A 16,904-nucleotide genomic window follows, 5' to 3' on the forward strand; every position below is an offset into this window, starting at 1 on the left:
TAAACTATTATTTTGTACATTTCCTTTGAGTGGAGGCCAACTGCCAGCTCTGCCCCCTCTAAACCCCTTCTCACCGCCCCCCCCACCCCCCCCAAACTCTACCCCCACCCCAGTCCTTGTGGGATACCCCACCAACATTTTCCCATTTCCACCACTGGTGTTGGAGAGTGGCTGCTCTCTAACACCAGCACCCGCGGTAATAACGCAGCCTGCTGCTTGTAGAAGACCTTTAAGGCAAACACATTCCAAATCATTCCAAATCAAAAGAGCCCGGCTCCCCCACCCAAACCTCCCCCAGCACTGAGTGACTCCCTCGGGCCTCATTACCTCTAGGAAGTTGAAGCCAGAGTGTGAGAGGGGGGCAGAGATCCTCTTCTCACGTTGTGATGACGCCGCATCCGGGCTGGGCTCATAACATTGATACAATGTTTTGAGCCAAGCCCGGGTGCTTCTGCCTCAACTGCTGTGCACGCTGTGCACAGAGGCAGGCAGAACTTTAAAGGCGCAATCCTTTTTTTTTTTTGCTGTTTGCTGTGGAAATCTTACGGCAGTTGGTGCAACATGATTGTTAAAATATACAGCAAAACAGCATAATTATATTGCAGATATCGATGCAATATCGCTTACTTTATGCCTTGAGTTTAGTTAGTACCAAAAGCACTCGAGTGCTTTCTCCCCTTATGCATCTTTCCCAAAAGGAATGTTGCGCTAATACGGTTGTCTACAGGTAGTACATGTCCAACAATTTATGTCTGTCCTCTTCAAAATAGGAATAATATATTACTAAATGTTTTAGCGTTTCTTGCTGCTCCGTAAGTAAACATAATCACATGTATCATTAATAGTCGATGTAGTTGGACTGTGCCATTATTGAGTACGTTCAAGAGTAGCTAATCGATTTAATTTGAACCTTATATAGGTTCTTCTAGCTTTTTCGCAAGGAAACTTCAGAATGTTGGAAGAACGTGAGGCTCTTTTCCTAGGGAATGATGCATATTTGACATGGATTTTATAGATGTTGTTTGTTTCAATGGTTTTAATCCAATACATTTCATAAAATGTGATGTTAACACTCTGTAAGCCTTGAGTAACGTCTTCCACTGTAGCATTTATGTTGTCAAGAGTTTGTTTCATTTGAGCTTCAAATAAGACTAGTGATGGTGGATTCCCATCTAACAAAAGCACATTGAGATCTTGTTAAAGGGAGTTACCGGGGGTACAAACATTTTACCGTAGCTGGACAGTTTACGCCACTCAAATCTCAAAGAAAGAGATAATAGCCCTAATTTGTGCCATATGATTGAGTTAGGAATGACAGAAGCCAATCCTACATTTAGTTTCCATATTTGGCCTTGGATACTGTTCAAAACAAAATCCAAGTTCATAAGACGTGTCGAAGCCAAATAATGGGATCAGCTCCACCTTCAGTAAGTAAAAATCAGTAATAGGCAACAGGGAGAATTTACACAATTCTCATTTGAGCTAGCAAAGGGCGAACTTTTGTCTTTAGTCCAACGGACCAACGGACCATGATCTAATCGAGTTTGAGTCAGAAATGGAATATCCAAAATACCATAAAGAATTCACACGTTGAATAATTGATCCAGCTATATACCATTTGGTATGACTTTATTCTTTTTCTTTTAGTGAAAATAATGATCTTAGACTTTGATGAGTTGACCTGCAAATTATGTCTATTAGCGTACTTGAAAAATTCATTAAGCTTGAACTGAAGACCTTAGGGGTCCTATCAAGAAGGATGATGTCATCTGCAAAGCACATCCAATGTAGATGTAATTTGCCCAATCTCGCTGGATACATTGAAGGATCACACCACAAATCATCCATATCACATATATAGAGATTGAATAATGTAGCAGCGAGTTTGCATCCCTGCTTTACCCCCATAGCAGTTGGAACTGGAGGAGTACGAGCACCGTCTTGATTAACACGTACTTGAAATGTGGTATTAGTGTAAAGCATTGCCACAAGCTGCACAAGACGGCGAGGAAAACCCAACTTCAATATAATTTCACATAATATTTATCTAATTACTGAATCAAATGCAAAAGACAAGTCTATAGCTGACATATAAATTGGACCAGAATTTGTGGATGTGGACATTGACAGCAAATGGGCTATGATCATGGCATTGAGAGATGTACCCATTGCTTTTCGAAAACCCACTTGCTACTTCAAATAAATGTCTGGTTCAAAGATTAAGCTTTCAAGATGTTCAAGAAGTAAAATAGCAAAGACATTTGCTGCTGCGTCCATAAGGGTTATTGGTCGAAAATTGCCAGGATCGTGCAGATCACCCTTTTTGTGAATAGGAATAATTATGGCATTATGCCTTGAAGAAGGAATATTGTTAGATCGAGGAATATAATCAAATTTGTTGAATAGAATTGCTGCCCAAAAATGTGGATCCGATATTAGAATACAAGAAGGAATTCCATCAGGACCTACCACTTTTGACGTTTTTAGCCGCTCAATAGCCCATAGGATGTCCTCCATTGAAAATGAAATGTGCTCTGTTTGTTGAGTGAAATATCCCCGATTCACAAAATGATGTTGCAGAGGTAGGTGAAATGTAGCAGTAATATAGGTTTGCCAAACATGAGAAGAAATATAAGAGGTTAAATTGGAGTGTTCGATGTATGATTTACCTCTTAATATAGACTATATACTGCGAGTGTCCCTTTTACATAATATGTCATCATTCACTGATTGTCGTTGAGATGAAGCTGATGTTTGAATAATTTCATATGATTTCTATGATTCTGACAGATACAATGTTTCAGCTCTTTGTACTTTGAGTAACTCAGTTTCATGTTGAGTGAAGATCTAAGACTGTGATTCTTGATGCGTTTGTGATGAGAAACATTATGTGGATGCTAGTAAGTCCTGGAACGACTCTTAGTTCTAACCATTAGTTCATGTAGATGGGTTTTAATAACTACGTTTTTACAACTTTCTCTTTAAAGATGCGCCATGAGTCACTGTTGACAGATTAAGTGAGTTCTCTGCATAACCTAGGATGCCAATGTACTGAGGTAAGCAGTCGGTCTGTCTGGACCACAGCCAAAGTTGAGTCAGTGGAGAGTAATTCCATTTTCAAATTGACTCGTAAAATAATAGGCAAATGATCGCTTAAGGTATTTCCAGAAAAGTTACCAGATCAACCATCTCAAGCACGTTAGATGAGATAAAGAAGTAATCGATATATGAAGATTCCAGACCCCTTTTCCAGGTGCCAGAGTGAGAACCACTCTGGAATTTCACCAGATGTAAGTTCCAGTCATTTAAATATTATACCCACAATTTACCTCTCTGGAAGAGGGTAGAACGTAGACTATGAATGGCCGGGGGATGCAATAATAAAGTTGGATTCAGACACATGGAGTTAAAGTCTCCACTATGATGTAATAGTCTGGATTATTAGGAAAGGCCTCTTCCAAGACAGCATCCAATCGGTTAAAAAAGTCATCGAGAGGCGTTTTGGCCGGATTGCAGTAAATACATATAATTAAAAAAGTAATCGAAAGATTGACTGAGAGTATTTGATTACCAATATTTAATTTTGACATGAGATCATTGTAGATTGGGTGTTAACTATATTATTTACTAGAACCTCCAATACGCCTGAAGGTCTACCGGATCCCCTGAACTGCCGGGAGGCAATAAGTGGTAAAACCATCTACACCATAGGGCTTGGTATTAATAGTTTCTTGGACAATAAGAATTATGGGTGTCTCATTGCTAGGCAGAGAACTGAGCCATAGGTTTGTTTGCATAACCACAACAGTTCCAAGATGCAATTTTTAGTGGTGCATGGCTACGCTTGCTTATTGGCTTTGATCATTTCAAAAATTGTGGCCAACAATGGAGCAACCAAGTTAAACCTGAGGGAGACCCAACCATTTAAGTCAACTGGGCTATTACATCAATGTTAGATTGAGAGCCATCTGGTTTAATGGACGGGTTTTTGCTAGCTGGAACCATTACAGGCAATTGCTAAGAATTAATTTTCTTCTACCGATGATAGGAATAAACAAAGAGATAAACCTCGCAATCCGAAATCCGCTCTATGATCCCACAACAGTTTTTTGATGATATGCGAATGGGGACCGCATATCATTCGATAATTATTATGGTTCGACAGTCTAATTCACTCAATGTCTTCTGAGTGCAAAGTTCGAAGTTGGGGACTATATCTGAATGTATTAAATATAAAAGAACGATTTATTCTTTGTGAACCATTTTTCTCTGGGTCACTGGTCCATCCCAAAATGTTAGGGGTGTCCAGTGTGACCCCAGTTCCATTGGTAATATTGTCAGAGTGCGAAGACGGTAGGACATCAACTGATTTGATAACAAAGCCATTGGGGGTGTTTGACTCCAAATATTTGTCTACAATTAGGGACGGTAAGGAGTTGCCAACCTCAAGGATATTATTAATGAACACTTCTTTCGGGATCTGTGAGGTAAATCAGACATGCAATTCATTACACCTTAGAAGTCACTGATTCAGATTCCATTCCTAGAGCCGCCATTGCATTTGCCTGGAGGCCTTCTTTTAAGCTTCCTTGAGGCAAACGTTGCCCTAGTGTCCGGGGTGGTGACGTGTTAGTCAGCACAGTAACAGTGCTTCCTGTGTTAACCAATCTAATTTGTTTGTTGCAAGTGATCGCATAGAATTGCGACAATTGACATTGAGATTTCGCAGTTATGATGGGTTTTGATGAGTTCTTGACAAGTGTAGAAGCAGAAGGCGGTAAGTAAGGTAGTGACCCATGAATGTCAGCAATAATAGATTGAGAAAAACCCGCTGGAGTTATGGAATTAGTTAGCAACTCACCTTTTTTTCTGTGTCCTTGACATCCTGTTTGTATATATTCAGTAGTGTTTCAGATTCTCCATTTAATTGGTTGAGGTCTACAATTACATCGTCGAGATGTTACATACATTTTTTGTATTTGAGTTGTGACCTTGGACTTTAATAATTGGTATTTCTTTCTTGTAGAGCTTGCTTTTTCTTGTGTTATTCTTGCGTTTGAGAGCTTGCGCATGTGCACACTTGAGTTTATGAGAATATAACTTTGCAGTTGAGTGAATTGAGTCATTAGATGTGATGGACTCATTTACAGCAAGAACGTCAGCTTTGTCTTTTTCTAATTGCTCAATAATCTCAGTAAGTGGGGAAGGATTGTTAGGCGCATCTGCCTGTGGCTCGGCTATTGCCCCGAATTCGTAACCCTGTGATATAGGTTCCCTAAGATCACCATGCAGCGTTGGCCTTCCAATTTTGCAGCATTTAAGTTCACCGCTTCAAGCAAGTTAGAAGATGGTGAGTCACCCTGTAGATCACTGTTTTCATCACCTGCTTAGGCTACTTGAGAATAGGTTCATGACATGTGTGTACCTGTCATAACATGGATATGGGTTTGCTGACTATTGTGGAATCCAAGGTGATAATTTTCTCAACCTGAAAGTTTGCATGGGCCGACATGAAGCCCTCCAGACTACTCAATTTTTCGCTAGGTCCACAATAGAGAGTTTGATGCTGTCTAAGTCCATCTTCTCATGTCCTTTATCGAGCAGATTGAGAATCCAGGTTATCACAGGAAAGGATAGACTGTCAGGGTCATTATTCGCACATGAGCCAACGCTACAGGTATGTTGTATTAAAGCATTTTGGTCCTTACTATTAACTTGTTGAGGGACGCTCGGTCAGGTTTACATAAGACCTGCCGTGGCGAGTATTGTGACCCTCATTCCCCGTTGAAGTTGTGCAAGCATATTTCTTCCACTTCAGAAGGTAACAACGAAGCTGGAGATGAAGGCCCAAGCGAAACACTAAAACGCTTGCCCCATTCAGCTTGGAGGGTTGGTGGCAATATAGACACATCCGATAGACAATTATTGAATTGTTCTTCCTGGCATAAGTGAGAGGACGAACTCACCAAGCAATTCGCAGTCATGGAAGGATTTAATGCTGTGCCCTGGGTTTCTTCCTCACAGTGCCCGGAAGACGCAAAAAGCTGAGCATGCATCTGCGCCCGTGTCAAGATACTCTGTCTGCAGATTCTATTATTGGGTTCTACTGCAAGAGATTGTTGGCTATATGGCGTAGTATCAGAATCCATGACACGTTCATTCAACATTAAATGCTGAGTGAAATCGATTCCAGGGTCATCCCTGGATTCGTGATATGGGGCCTGTGGTGTTCAGTCTAGTTGCACATTACCCTCAGATAGACATTTCCCACTGCGCAAGCTTCCCACCATATTTAGAAAAGCTGACCATACCACTCTGTAAAGCAAAACACAAAGACAACATTCAAAGTCTTGAATGCAGACTCAACACTTGACAAGTTGCCTCAATATAACTCAAATGATTAAATAGACAATTTCAAAAACACAAACCACCATTCAGTAGCTGCGTAATAGAGCAAGGAAAAGCAGGTCGTTAGATGGCTCTTGTGCACCCTCTGGGAAAAAAACAAACAGACACGAGTCAGACTGTGGATAGTACACAGCTATAGTAGCCCATAGTAAGTGTCAGGTTGCTCGAGGCCTTTTTCACACAAGTTTTAAGCAACAGCACGGTTAGATTGGCAAAAGCAGGAGTTGCTGCGTAAGAGTCCAAAAACAGTCTGAAAAACGTACAAAGTCAATTAATTCAGTAGATGAGCAGCAATGGATTTCACTATTAAGTAGAATAAACAATACGCCCACCTGCACCACCGCACATCCAAACAGCCCAACCATACACACTTGCGATGCACGTGCACAATGCTGATATGGGATGCTGGGAGGAGGTGGGCGTGGCCAATAGGCAGGGTTTGGATGAAGTTGTGAATTAAATATGCAGTGTTTCCATGCGGCAGACCCTTCTCCTTGCTGACCGTTGCAGGAGTAGAAGGAGGACAGCAGAACACAGCCCTACAGCGGCATACTTGCGGTGCACTTACAGTCATTTAAATGTCTTATATTGCAAAGATTGCATGTGACAACGTTTCTAGAATTTTTACTGGCCAAGACAGGCCGGCGATTGGTCTATAGGTTTGTAACACTCGTGGATCTAAAGAGGATTTCTTCAAGAGAGAGGGGTATTCACAGAGGACATCAATGCCCCAGGGACGACCCCTTGTTCAAGACACACATTTACAAAGGGCATTACAAACATAGCTGGATGAACAGCTAGTTTCTGATTGCTTGCGAACATTGTAGATTTCTGAACATATGTTGCCCCAATTTAGAAGTAGTGCGAGAAATATTTCCGTACCCATATTTCTTTGCAGGCCAAGCACATAATATTGTAATGGTGTTCTTCCCTTAAAGGGTAATGTTCACATTGCTAAAGTCTAAGAGGCTGACCAGGAAATGTGCCTACCCAAAATACTTTGACAGCAAATTAAAATGTTTGTAAGGTCTCCCTCACTTTGTGGGGTTAACAGTACTAGACCAGAATATCAACACTAATTGGTATAATTTAGCTTTCTTAACAGAGACCGCAAATGACAACAAACTGCTATGGCATGATCCGTTATGATTGCTTGAAGGTGATATTGCCTGTGTGTGCCAATATCCTTCTGAGCAGCACCCAGAAGGAAGTAGGGCATGTTCAGAGCTTAGAGGAATCGCAGGTAAAAAGCAAGCAACCAGCACTGCAGAAACTGCTGCCTCCGCTCCCTTCGATGAACTGTAGCTGTGCACTGTTACCCTCTCAGAAGGGCCAGTAAGGAGGACGCGCACACGGAGTGGATGTAACAACTTCTTTATTCATCTAATCTCTAACAGGAACTGGCGCCCTCGCGCCTTACCCAGAACTCCCCGTTTCTCCTTCCCGCTCCCCAATACAATAACTCCGCCTCCCCAACGGCGGGGGCTGCACTCATTAACTCTCAAGTGCCTGGCAACACCACCCCCGAACAATATGTCCAAACATCAGAGTCAACACTCTTCAACTAGTCTCACCGGCTTCTTGACGACTCTCCGAGGCCTCTCGTCAAGGGCGCTTGGTCCCGGGGTTTCCGGGGCACCTTCTTCCTGACTCGGCTCGTCCGGGTCTCTTCCCGGGGGAATCCACGGGTCATCCCGCGGCTCTTGAGGTTCTGGAGAGACAGACCTTTGGGGCCCTCCTGATCCCTCTCGTCTGTTGTAGTGTTTGAAGTGTTGACAGTTCCTGGTGACAGCTCGATGTTGGTCCTCCGCTGTCACCATAGTGCCGTTGACTGCGGTTACCCTCATGGGGCTTGGGGCAAACCGCGGATCTGTCTTCCTGAGGGTTGGTTGTTGTACGAGCACTTCGTCCCCTACGTGGAAGTCTGGCTGCGTCGCATGGCGGCGTGAGTCAGTGTCCCATCTCGCTTTTTCTTTTACCTCTGCATCCTTTTGGAGCACCTCTATGTCAGGCGGTTCTTCCGGTGACAAGTTGTGAGGTATGCGGGTTCTCACCTTGTATCGAAGCATTAGTTCAGCAGGCGTCTTGTTCGTGGCTTCGTGTGGGGTGTTTCTATAATCCCTTAAGAGTCGGCACAACGCCTGGTGAGGGTCGACTGCCTCCAGCATGGCTCTTTGTCGTGTTTTTTTGATGGACGCCATGAAGCGTTCGGCCATGCCATTCGCTTGTGGGTGGCGAGGGGTCACCTTCATGTGTTTAAACCCTAGGTGTTCTGCTAGTGTCCTGAATTCGTAGCCACAGAATGGCGGTCCATTGTCAGATTTGACCATCTTCGGGATCCCCCACTCGCTGAATGCCTCTTCTATCACCGCCGCTACCTGTGGGAATGCAGTGGTGGTGACGGATTTGACTATCGGGAACCTTGAGTGCTCGTCTATGAGAAGCAGGAGGTAATCGCCAGCTTCCGTCGGCCCGTAAAAATCCATTGCTACGCGCTCCCACGGGCGTTCTGGAATCTGTGTATATTGTAGCGGGGGAGGGTGTTCTGGAGGGGCAGTGCACTGACATGCATGGCAGTTTCTCACCCATTCTTCTACTGCCGTGTCCAGGAAGGGGAACCAGACATGGCACCTCAGCTGTTTCTTTGTGTTGTCCGCGCCCCTGTGGCCCTCATGTGCTATGTGCACGACCTCGTTCCGTAGCGTGGTGGGGATGACGATCTTGCACCCTCTGAGGAGGATGTCGTTGTCCTTCACAGCCAGCTCCCTGTGTATCCTGGCCAGCCACTCAATTTCCTGTTTGCATGCCCCCGGGTGCGCCAGCGTCGCTCTGCGGTGGTCGTGCCACTTGTTGGCGGAGGTGAGGCTGATGGCGAGGGCCATGGTCGGGTCGGCCGCCGATGCGGCTGCAACTCTCTCGAGGGACATCGCGGGTGGCAGTGAGTTGGTGGAGATGAACTGTACGTAGGCGACGTCACCCTCCCGGGTCACTGGCGCCCCGACGGGGTGTCGTGACAAGTAGTCAGCGGGGTTGAGGTAACCCCCGGGGCGGTGTACTATGTCATAGTTGTATTCTTGCAGGCGGATGCCCCACCTCTCGATCCTAGGGGGCATCTTGGTGTGAGGGTTCCCAAACAGGGACAACAGGGCCTGGTGATCAGTGATGAGCGTAAACTTTTTGCCAATGACGAAATTGTGGAAATGTTCGCAGGCCCATACAGCTGCCAAACTCTCCTTTTCCGCCTGGGAATAGGCAAGTTCCGGGGCGGACAGCGCCCTGCTCGCATATGCGATCACATGTCGTGGGTGAATGTCCTCCCCGCTGGTCTGGGCCAAGATGGCGCCGAGGCCCACCGGGCTAGCGTCCACGACAATTTCGGTGTGCCATGACGGGTTGAAGTACGCCAATCGGTGTGCCTCCGCCAGGGCACGCTTGATGTCAGAGAATGCCGCACGACACGCGGGGGTCCACTCGAAGGCTGCTTCCTTTTGCAGGAGTTTACGTAGTGGATCCGTGAGGGACGCGTAGTGGGGTATGTATCTGGCACAATACCCCGCCATGCCGAGGAACGAACGGACTTCGGCCACTTGCCGCGGCTCGCTCAGGTTGGTAATGGTGTCGACCTTGTCAGGGTCCGGGAGCATCCCTTCACGGGAGAAGATGTGACCGAAGAATTTCAGCTTCGATTTACTGAATCTGCATTTGGAGATGTTGAGGGTGAGACCCGCGTCTTGGAGTGCCGTGCACGTGGCAAGGAGGGCTCGGTCGTGGGCCTCTTTCGTCGATCCGAACACGAGGATATCGTCGCTGTAATTTAGGGTGCCTTTGATGGGTCTGATTACCTGCCGGATGGCCTCCTGAAAAATTTCAGCGGCGGACGAGATCCCAAAGTTCAGCCGCCGGTATCTGTAGAGGCCATCGTGGGTGGCGAATGTGGTGATGGGTCTGGACTCCGGATGCAGCTCCAACTGATGGTAACCTTGATTGAGGTCGAGCTTGGAGAACATCTGGGCGTTGTTCAGTTGGACGATCATGTCCTCGATGCACAGTCCTGGATGTCTCTCCCGTTGGATGGCGGTGTTTGCCACCCTCATGTCAACGCACAGACGTATCTTGCCCCCTTCCTTGGGCACGATCACAAGTGGTGACACCCACGGCGTTGGCCCGGTGGCTGGTTCGATAATACCGTCGGAGAGCAGTTGGTGAAGTGCCTCCGACATTGCCGTCTGTAGGCGAAATCCAACTCTCCGAGGGTGTTGCGGGACGGGGGTCACCGAAGGGTCGATGTGTAGCCGGATGGGGGGGGCCTTGAGCTTGCCCAGGCCTTTGCACAGCTTCGGGAAACCACTCGCAACGTCGGCCTGTGTGATCACATTTTGCGGTTGATGGCACGTGACAGTGCCGACTGAGTCTCTCGAGCTCAGGCTGTCCGAGGTTGCGGCAATGACGTCTCCCGCTCTCACATGGATTTCGATTAGTCCCAGACGAGATGCCGTGTGGTAACTGAGGAGGCATCGGCTTTTGGTGAGCGACCGGATGACGTGGATAGTCGTGTCGATCTGCCGGCCGTTCAGGAGGAAGCGTTGAGTGAAACATCCCACAGCCTGTAGGGGCGTTGCGGCACCCCACTGGAAAATTCTGGAACGGGGGGCCTCCAGTGCTGGTGGGTTCAGAATTTTGGCGTAGTCCTGTTCACCCATGATGTTGACGGTGGCGCCTGAGTCGATCATGAAAAGGAACTGTTGATTGCCCATCTTGACAGGGATTTTGGGGGCCTCTCTGGCTTCTTCGGTGTCCTGTATCAGGTTGACGAATTCGTCCTGGTCATACATGTCGTATGGCGGATCGTATGCCGCATCTTGCACGTCATGGTAGGCAGACCCATATCTGAAGTCGGGGGGTGGTCATATTCGTCGGTGAGAGCTTGTGGCTGATCCGGTTGTTCAGGTTGCATCGGGTAACCTTGGGTTTGATACTCATCGATGGCTCTGATGTACCGCCTCTGTCCCCCTCCTGGTTGGCCGAATCTGGGCTGGTGGTATTGTGGGGACGGCGGACGGAAAGGCATCCTGGCCTGTGTGAGGGGTCTCACCGGCGGGAATGGTATGCCCTCCCGGCATACGGACTGGAAGTGGCCCTCTCTCCCGCAATTTGAGCATCGTTGTGATAGCGCTGGACACGCTCCGGCATGGGGGAACGACATCCCACATCGATAACACTGCCGCTGTAGACGAGGAGCTTGCGTGGGCTGCGTCCTGTACGGGTATGGGCCTCTATCTCCCGGGCGGGATGGCTGCAGCGCCGCGACGGTTTCAGCAGTGTCCAATTTGGAGTGGGCCGGATTGCACATGGATGTGGCCTGGGCGTCCACCCTCTCGTGAATGCGGGCTAGTTCACTCACCTCTTGGATAGTGAGAGGTTTCTTCAGGAGCTGTTTCTTGAGGGCCGGAGACAGGCACCCTTCGATGACCCTCAGTCTAATGGCTTCTTCCAGTGAATACGCGTCAAATTGACAGTTCGCTCCTTTTACCCGAAGGCGGGTGATGAACTCATCTACCGTCTCTTGTGGCATTTGGGTGCACTTGTTGAATAAGTAGCGTTCATAGTCACGGTTGACTTCAATTATGAGGAGCTTGTCTAGCGCCTTGATCAAGTTCTTGAAGGTGTTTTGTTCTGCAGCGGGAATCGTTTTCACCACGGTTTTGATCTCTCCCCCCACCAGGTTGAGGAAAATGTCCCTGATGTTGGGCGATTCGCCATCGCCGGACCCCCGTACGTAGTGTTGAAAATCTTCCATCCAGTCAGTCCATCGCGGCCCTTTTGTGGACTGTGGGGTCATGGTGAAAGGTGGGGGTAGGCGTAGTTGAATCGGTTGCGTCGCACGGGGCAGTTGAGGTGAGCTGGGCCCGGACCCTGAGGTGGAGCCCCTTCTGCTCATGGCGACGTGCGACGGTAGCTCGTCGGGAGGAGGTGAGTCAGGCCGTGGCGTACTTCAGTTGCCGGAGTGCACGTGGTAAAAATCCCCGATGTAGCGGAAAGAGGAAGGTGGTGGCACGTGTGCGGCCACTGAAGGAGCAGGAGGAGGTGCATGCGGCGGAGGAGCCGGTAGGCCTGCCGAGCACGAGCGTGGCGGATTGCCAAGGAGGAGGAGGACTCCGCGGTGCGCACTGGAAGACCTCGTCGCCAGTGTTACCCTCTCAGAAGGGCCAGTAAGGAGGACGCGCACACGGAGTGGATGTAACAACTTCTTTATTCATCTAATCTCTAACAGGAACTGGCGCCCTCGCGCCTTACCCAGAACTCCCCGTTTCTCCTTCCCGCTCCCCAATACAATAACTCCGCCTCCCCAACGGCGGGGGCTGCACTCATTAACTCTCGAGTGCCTGGCAACATGCACCATGTCTGAACTCAAAATGTCAATAGCAAATGTTGGTTGGTTGGAGCAACTGCCTGCGCTACAGAGGCTGAGTCTGTCTACCTGCTCCATTACCTGCTTCCTGCTTCTTCACCTGCTTCTTATAAAACCACCACTAAGATGCGGAGCGTCCACGGAGTGTTGGCTGATTGTTGGTTGGAGCAACTTCCTGCGCTACAGACACTAAGTCTGTCTACTTCCTCCATTACCTGCTTCATGCTTCACCTGCTTCTTATAAAACCACCAGTAAGACTCAGAGCGTTGGTTGAGTGTTGGTTGGAGCAACTTCCTGTGCTACAGAGGCTGAGTCTGTCTACCTGCTCCATTACCTGCTTCCTGCTTCTTCACCTGCTTCTTATAAAACCACCACTAGGGCGTGGAGCGTTCGCAGAGTGTTGGCTGAGAGTTAGCTGAGGGGGCTGAGTCATGGAATTGCCCCCCTGACACCGTCAACATTGCTACCAGAACCCGTAGCCGCACGAAAACACCAAACACCAACAGCAAGAGCAGGCTTTGATGAGAGCCCGTGCCCGTCCAAGCCTGGCCCAGCGAAAAGGATGCTTGCCTCGAGGCACGGGATCGTGGGGGGGGGCAAAATGGGCATATCAATTGCCCATGTCCACGGACATCAGGAAACAGAAGGTGAGCAATCTTTTGAATCGCAAACAAACTTTGACTCCCCCATGTCCACCCCGTGGCTTACCTTTCGTCGGCGTCGGCTTGTGACGATCAGCCGTGTTCGTCCATTGCAGTCCAGCTCGCGCTTGCGCAGGGTTTTAGCTGTGCGCCGCTGGTGGCGGTGTGCACAAGCTCAGAAGAAGGGGGCGTGCCAAGCAGGGAGGGAGCCTGTGCTGGCATCGGGACCGGCCTACGCGAGCATGACCGAAGCGGTTTGCTTGTGAATACCCCAGTGGTACAAGTCCTGCTTACAAACAGCTGGACACATCTACATAAAAATATCTCAGAAAATGTACAGCAAGAAAGACAAATGCTGGTTAATCCTCGGGAAGAGGAATCGCCAGGATATATGGATGCTATGGGCATCTTCTTTGAGCCCTTAATGGAAGAAACAGAGTCCCTCATTAAAGATCGTGCTTCCAACAACAAGACTAGTGCAGCCCATCCAGGTGCACAAAAAGAAAACCAATATGTGCCTGAAAAGGAAAAAACTGTCACAAATCGCCTAAAAGCTGCAAAAACTTCTACCAAACAGAAAATTCTTCACAGGAAACCGACACCGTTCCAAAAAAATAAACCAACATTAAATCAAAACACAAAAAAATGTTAATACCTCCTAAAGAGAGATCACATACAAACGAAAAAGTTATGCTGGCCCCCACAACCAGCCAGACAAAATCGCAATGGGCTAAGCAAATAATTCGGACAAAATCACTTTCTGAGTTGAAATAAATTAGATGTCACTTCAATCCAAAGGAGCAACCATCTATAAACAAAGAAACTGTCACTACATCTCAAAAAGGGGTCACCCTGGTACAAGCTGACTCGCATACATGGAGGGAAATAATGGACAACAAATTACTTCAAGTATCAGGGCGAAATGAACTTGTGCACAATAGCCCAAAAGCAGCAGTTTTGGGACACCCAGACCACCCGGAACCTCAGAGAAATAGTGCACCTCTGGCACAAAAAAGTCCAAACAAAAAGCCAGCTGGCCCCCCACTGAATGCAGAAGATGTAGGATCTCAGAATAAGCCCTACAACACTTCTATGTCCACTTCCACAACAAAGGACTACAACAAAGGAAGCCTAAACCCTGCGCCCGTAAACCATCCTGAAACATCTCCATATGGCCGGAGAGAAAAACGACCAATTGTAGAAGTGGAAGTTAATCAATCCATTACTCATGGCCCACAAAAAAAGCAAAAACAGGCACAATAAATCTTGCACCAACTGATATTTCAGCACTAATTGAGGAATGCCCCTTAGCGCAAACAATTCATATTCAACCGACAACGAAGTCAGTGACCAAAAATCACATTGAAATAAGCACAATTGACACCACTAAATCATCTTACAGCGAAGTTTCCGAAGAAATGGATTGCAGCATAAAATGGAACCAAGGGAAACAGTCAAACGACAATACAAAATTCCCAAATCATTAGAGAAATACAAAAGCCATCTGCAAGCAACAACAAAAGATCAAACTCAAGTATGTGCAGACCAATGTACCAAGTTACAAACGGCGGTCGGATCAATGTTGACAATAACATTGGCCACTTTCCTTAAATTTTACGAAGGCTTGCATGAAAACTACAAAGACCAGACCACTTTACTAGCACCCATGCAGTCAAAGTTTATATAGAGTCGTACATTGAAGCCACCAAAGAGCAAAGATCTAGAGAAAAAGAGTCCGAAAATGTCATCTTCAAAACCCTGATTGAATTAATGGAGGATGCGCGCGAGGACAAAAGAGCCTTACTAAATGGCTTCAGAGACATAGTTAAGCTACTAAAGCCAGATCGTAATGAAGACATGTCGAGACACAATGAAAGGACGGAAACAATAAATGACATCTCACTTTCAGAAAGTGTCTCACAAGCCCGAGGTTCAAATATGCTTTACAACAAACCAGCAAATACAAAAACCGTGCTACTTGTGAACTGTATGGCCCAAGATCCTTCTGATGTGAACCAAATACCTCTCCAATCACTGCTGAAAAATGGTAAAACCACCACACAACCGGAAACACAGAAAACTGTACAATCACAGATGTCTGGCTTGTGTGCCATCGGGGGTGAATCCACAGGAACAAGCAAATCAACAAAAGATGTCTTTGCATTATTTGAACCGATAAAAGTAACTGGTGAAGGAAAAGGGAAGGAGTCTGGAGCCAGGGAAAAAACTGTGGAACCACAATACAAAAACAGAATGGACCTACCGTAAAACTGTCTTGTAATGCAGCAGCTAGGAACTTCAGCAGAAATATAAAACTGATGAAAGAACCAGCTCATGATACAGAATCATCTCAAAATAAACTCATTGTACAACAAGAGGACAAAGAACCACACATGAAAACAAATACAAGACAATTTACTAACATTCTGTCAAATGGGAATGAAATGAAAAGTACAGCGGATAGAGACCAAGAGGCTCTATTTGATGTCTCAATCTATGCAGAGGAGAGTATCATAGAGGTAGAGAGTGCTGATGAATCTGAGGAACCCCAATGCTCAGCTGATGACAGCGAAGAACGGAGGACTCCAACCTCTCAATCAATAACCTTGGAAACCTTAAAAACAAAGAGAGAATACTTGGCAAATAAACAGAAACATGAGATTAAACAAAGACAAATAATGGATGCCATGGTTGTGCACTCCAAAAAGGCCTATGTTCCGAATAGACCCCTTGCAAGCAATACACAAAAATAAATTCAAAAATCCAAGAAGTCAGTGCCCAAAACGAACAGAGAATCCAGAGAAGGGCCCAAATTAACGCTTTAGCGAATCTTGAAGGCAAATGGTCTGATTTTGAACGGAGCAAATTTGATGAGGCTAATACACTCAGTGCCTCACCTGTGAGGGATAGAGCCAAAAGACATCAAAATAGTGGCCTTTCCGATTGAAACACAAACAGACTTCATACATATACATCTTGCCTCCAAGACAATTAAGAAATTTAATTAACTCAACGATGGAAGATCTAATGATTTTAGGATTTGAACTTGAAATACACCAGGAGAGTGCCATGGACACCGAAAGACATTGCCTAGCAAATAAATGAGACCAAAGTTGCTCAAAAAAGGAAGTCCATTGATGAAACAGAGAACGCCATAAACACCGAACCTATCAGATTTTCGCCAACAATTTTTACGAGGCCCGAGGGCCCTTCGCATCATTGTAAAAAAGAACCCATGAGGTAATTGAGACAGTAAGCGCCGCAAATTCTCTGAAAATGACTACTAAAATAGACAACAAAGCATCTTGGGAATGGTTATCAACAACTTTTGCAAGTCATATCAAACAATAGATCGACCATCAACAAGATAAAAAAAAGCTACAAATAGCTTCATGTAACTCAAGAGGTTTCAAACACCTGTTTGAAAATATAAATCAAGAACTCC

The 16,904-nt window shown here is 46.5% G+C and overlaps 1 protein-coding gene across 1 annotated transcript in view; it reads left to right on the forward strand.

Annotated features, from left to right (window-relative positions):
- HSPH1 (heat shock protein family H (Hsp110) member 1) overlaps positions 1-16,904 on the forward strand; it is a 2,244,846-nt gene that overhangs the window by 622,967 nt on the left and 1,604,975 nt on the right. The gene's annotated exons all lie outside the window — the stretch shown is intronic.

Source organism: Ambystoma mexicanum, chromosome 7q (assembly GCF_040938575.1).
Source record: "Ambystoma mexicanum isolate Mex_15411 chromosome 7q, UKY_AmexF1_1, whole genome shotgun sequence".
In the NCBI taxonomy this organism is placed as follows: Eukaryota; Metazoa; Chordata; class Amphibia; order Caudata; family Ambystomatidae; genus Ambystoma; species Ambystoma mexicanum.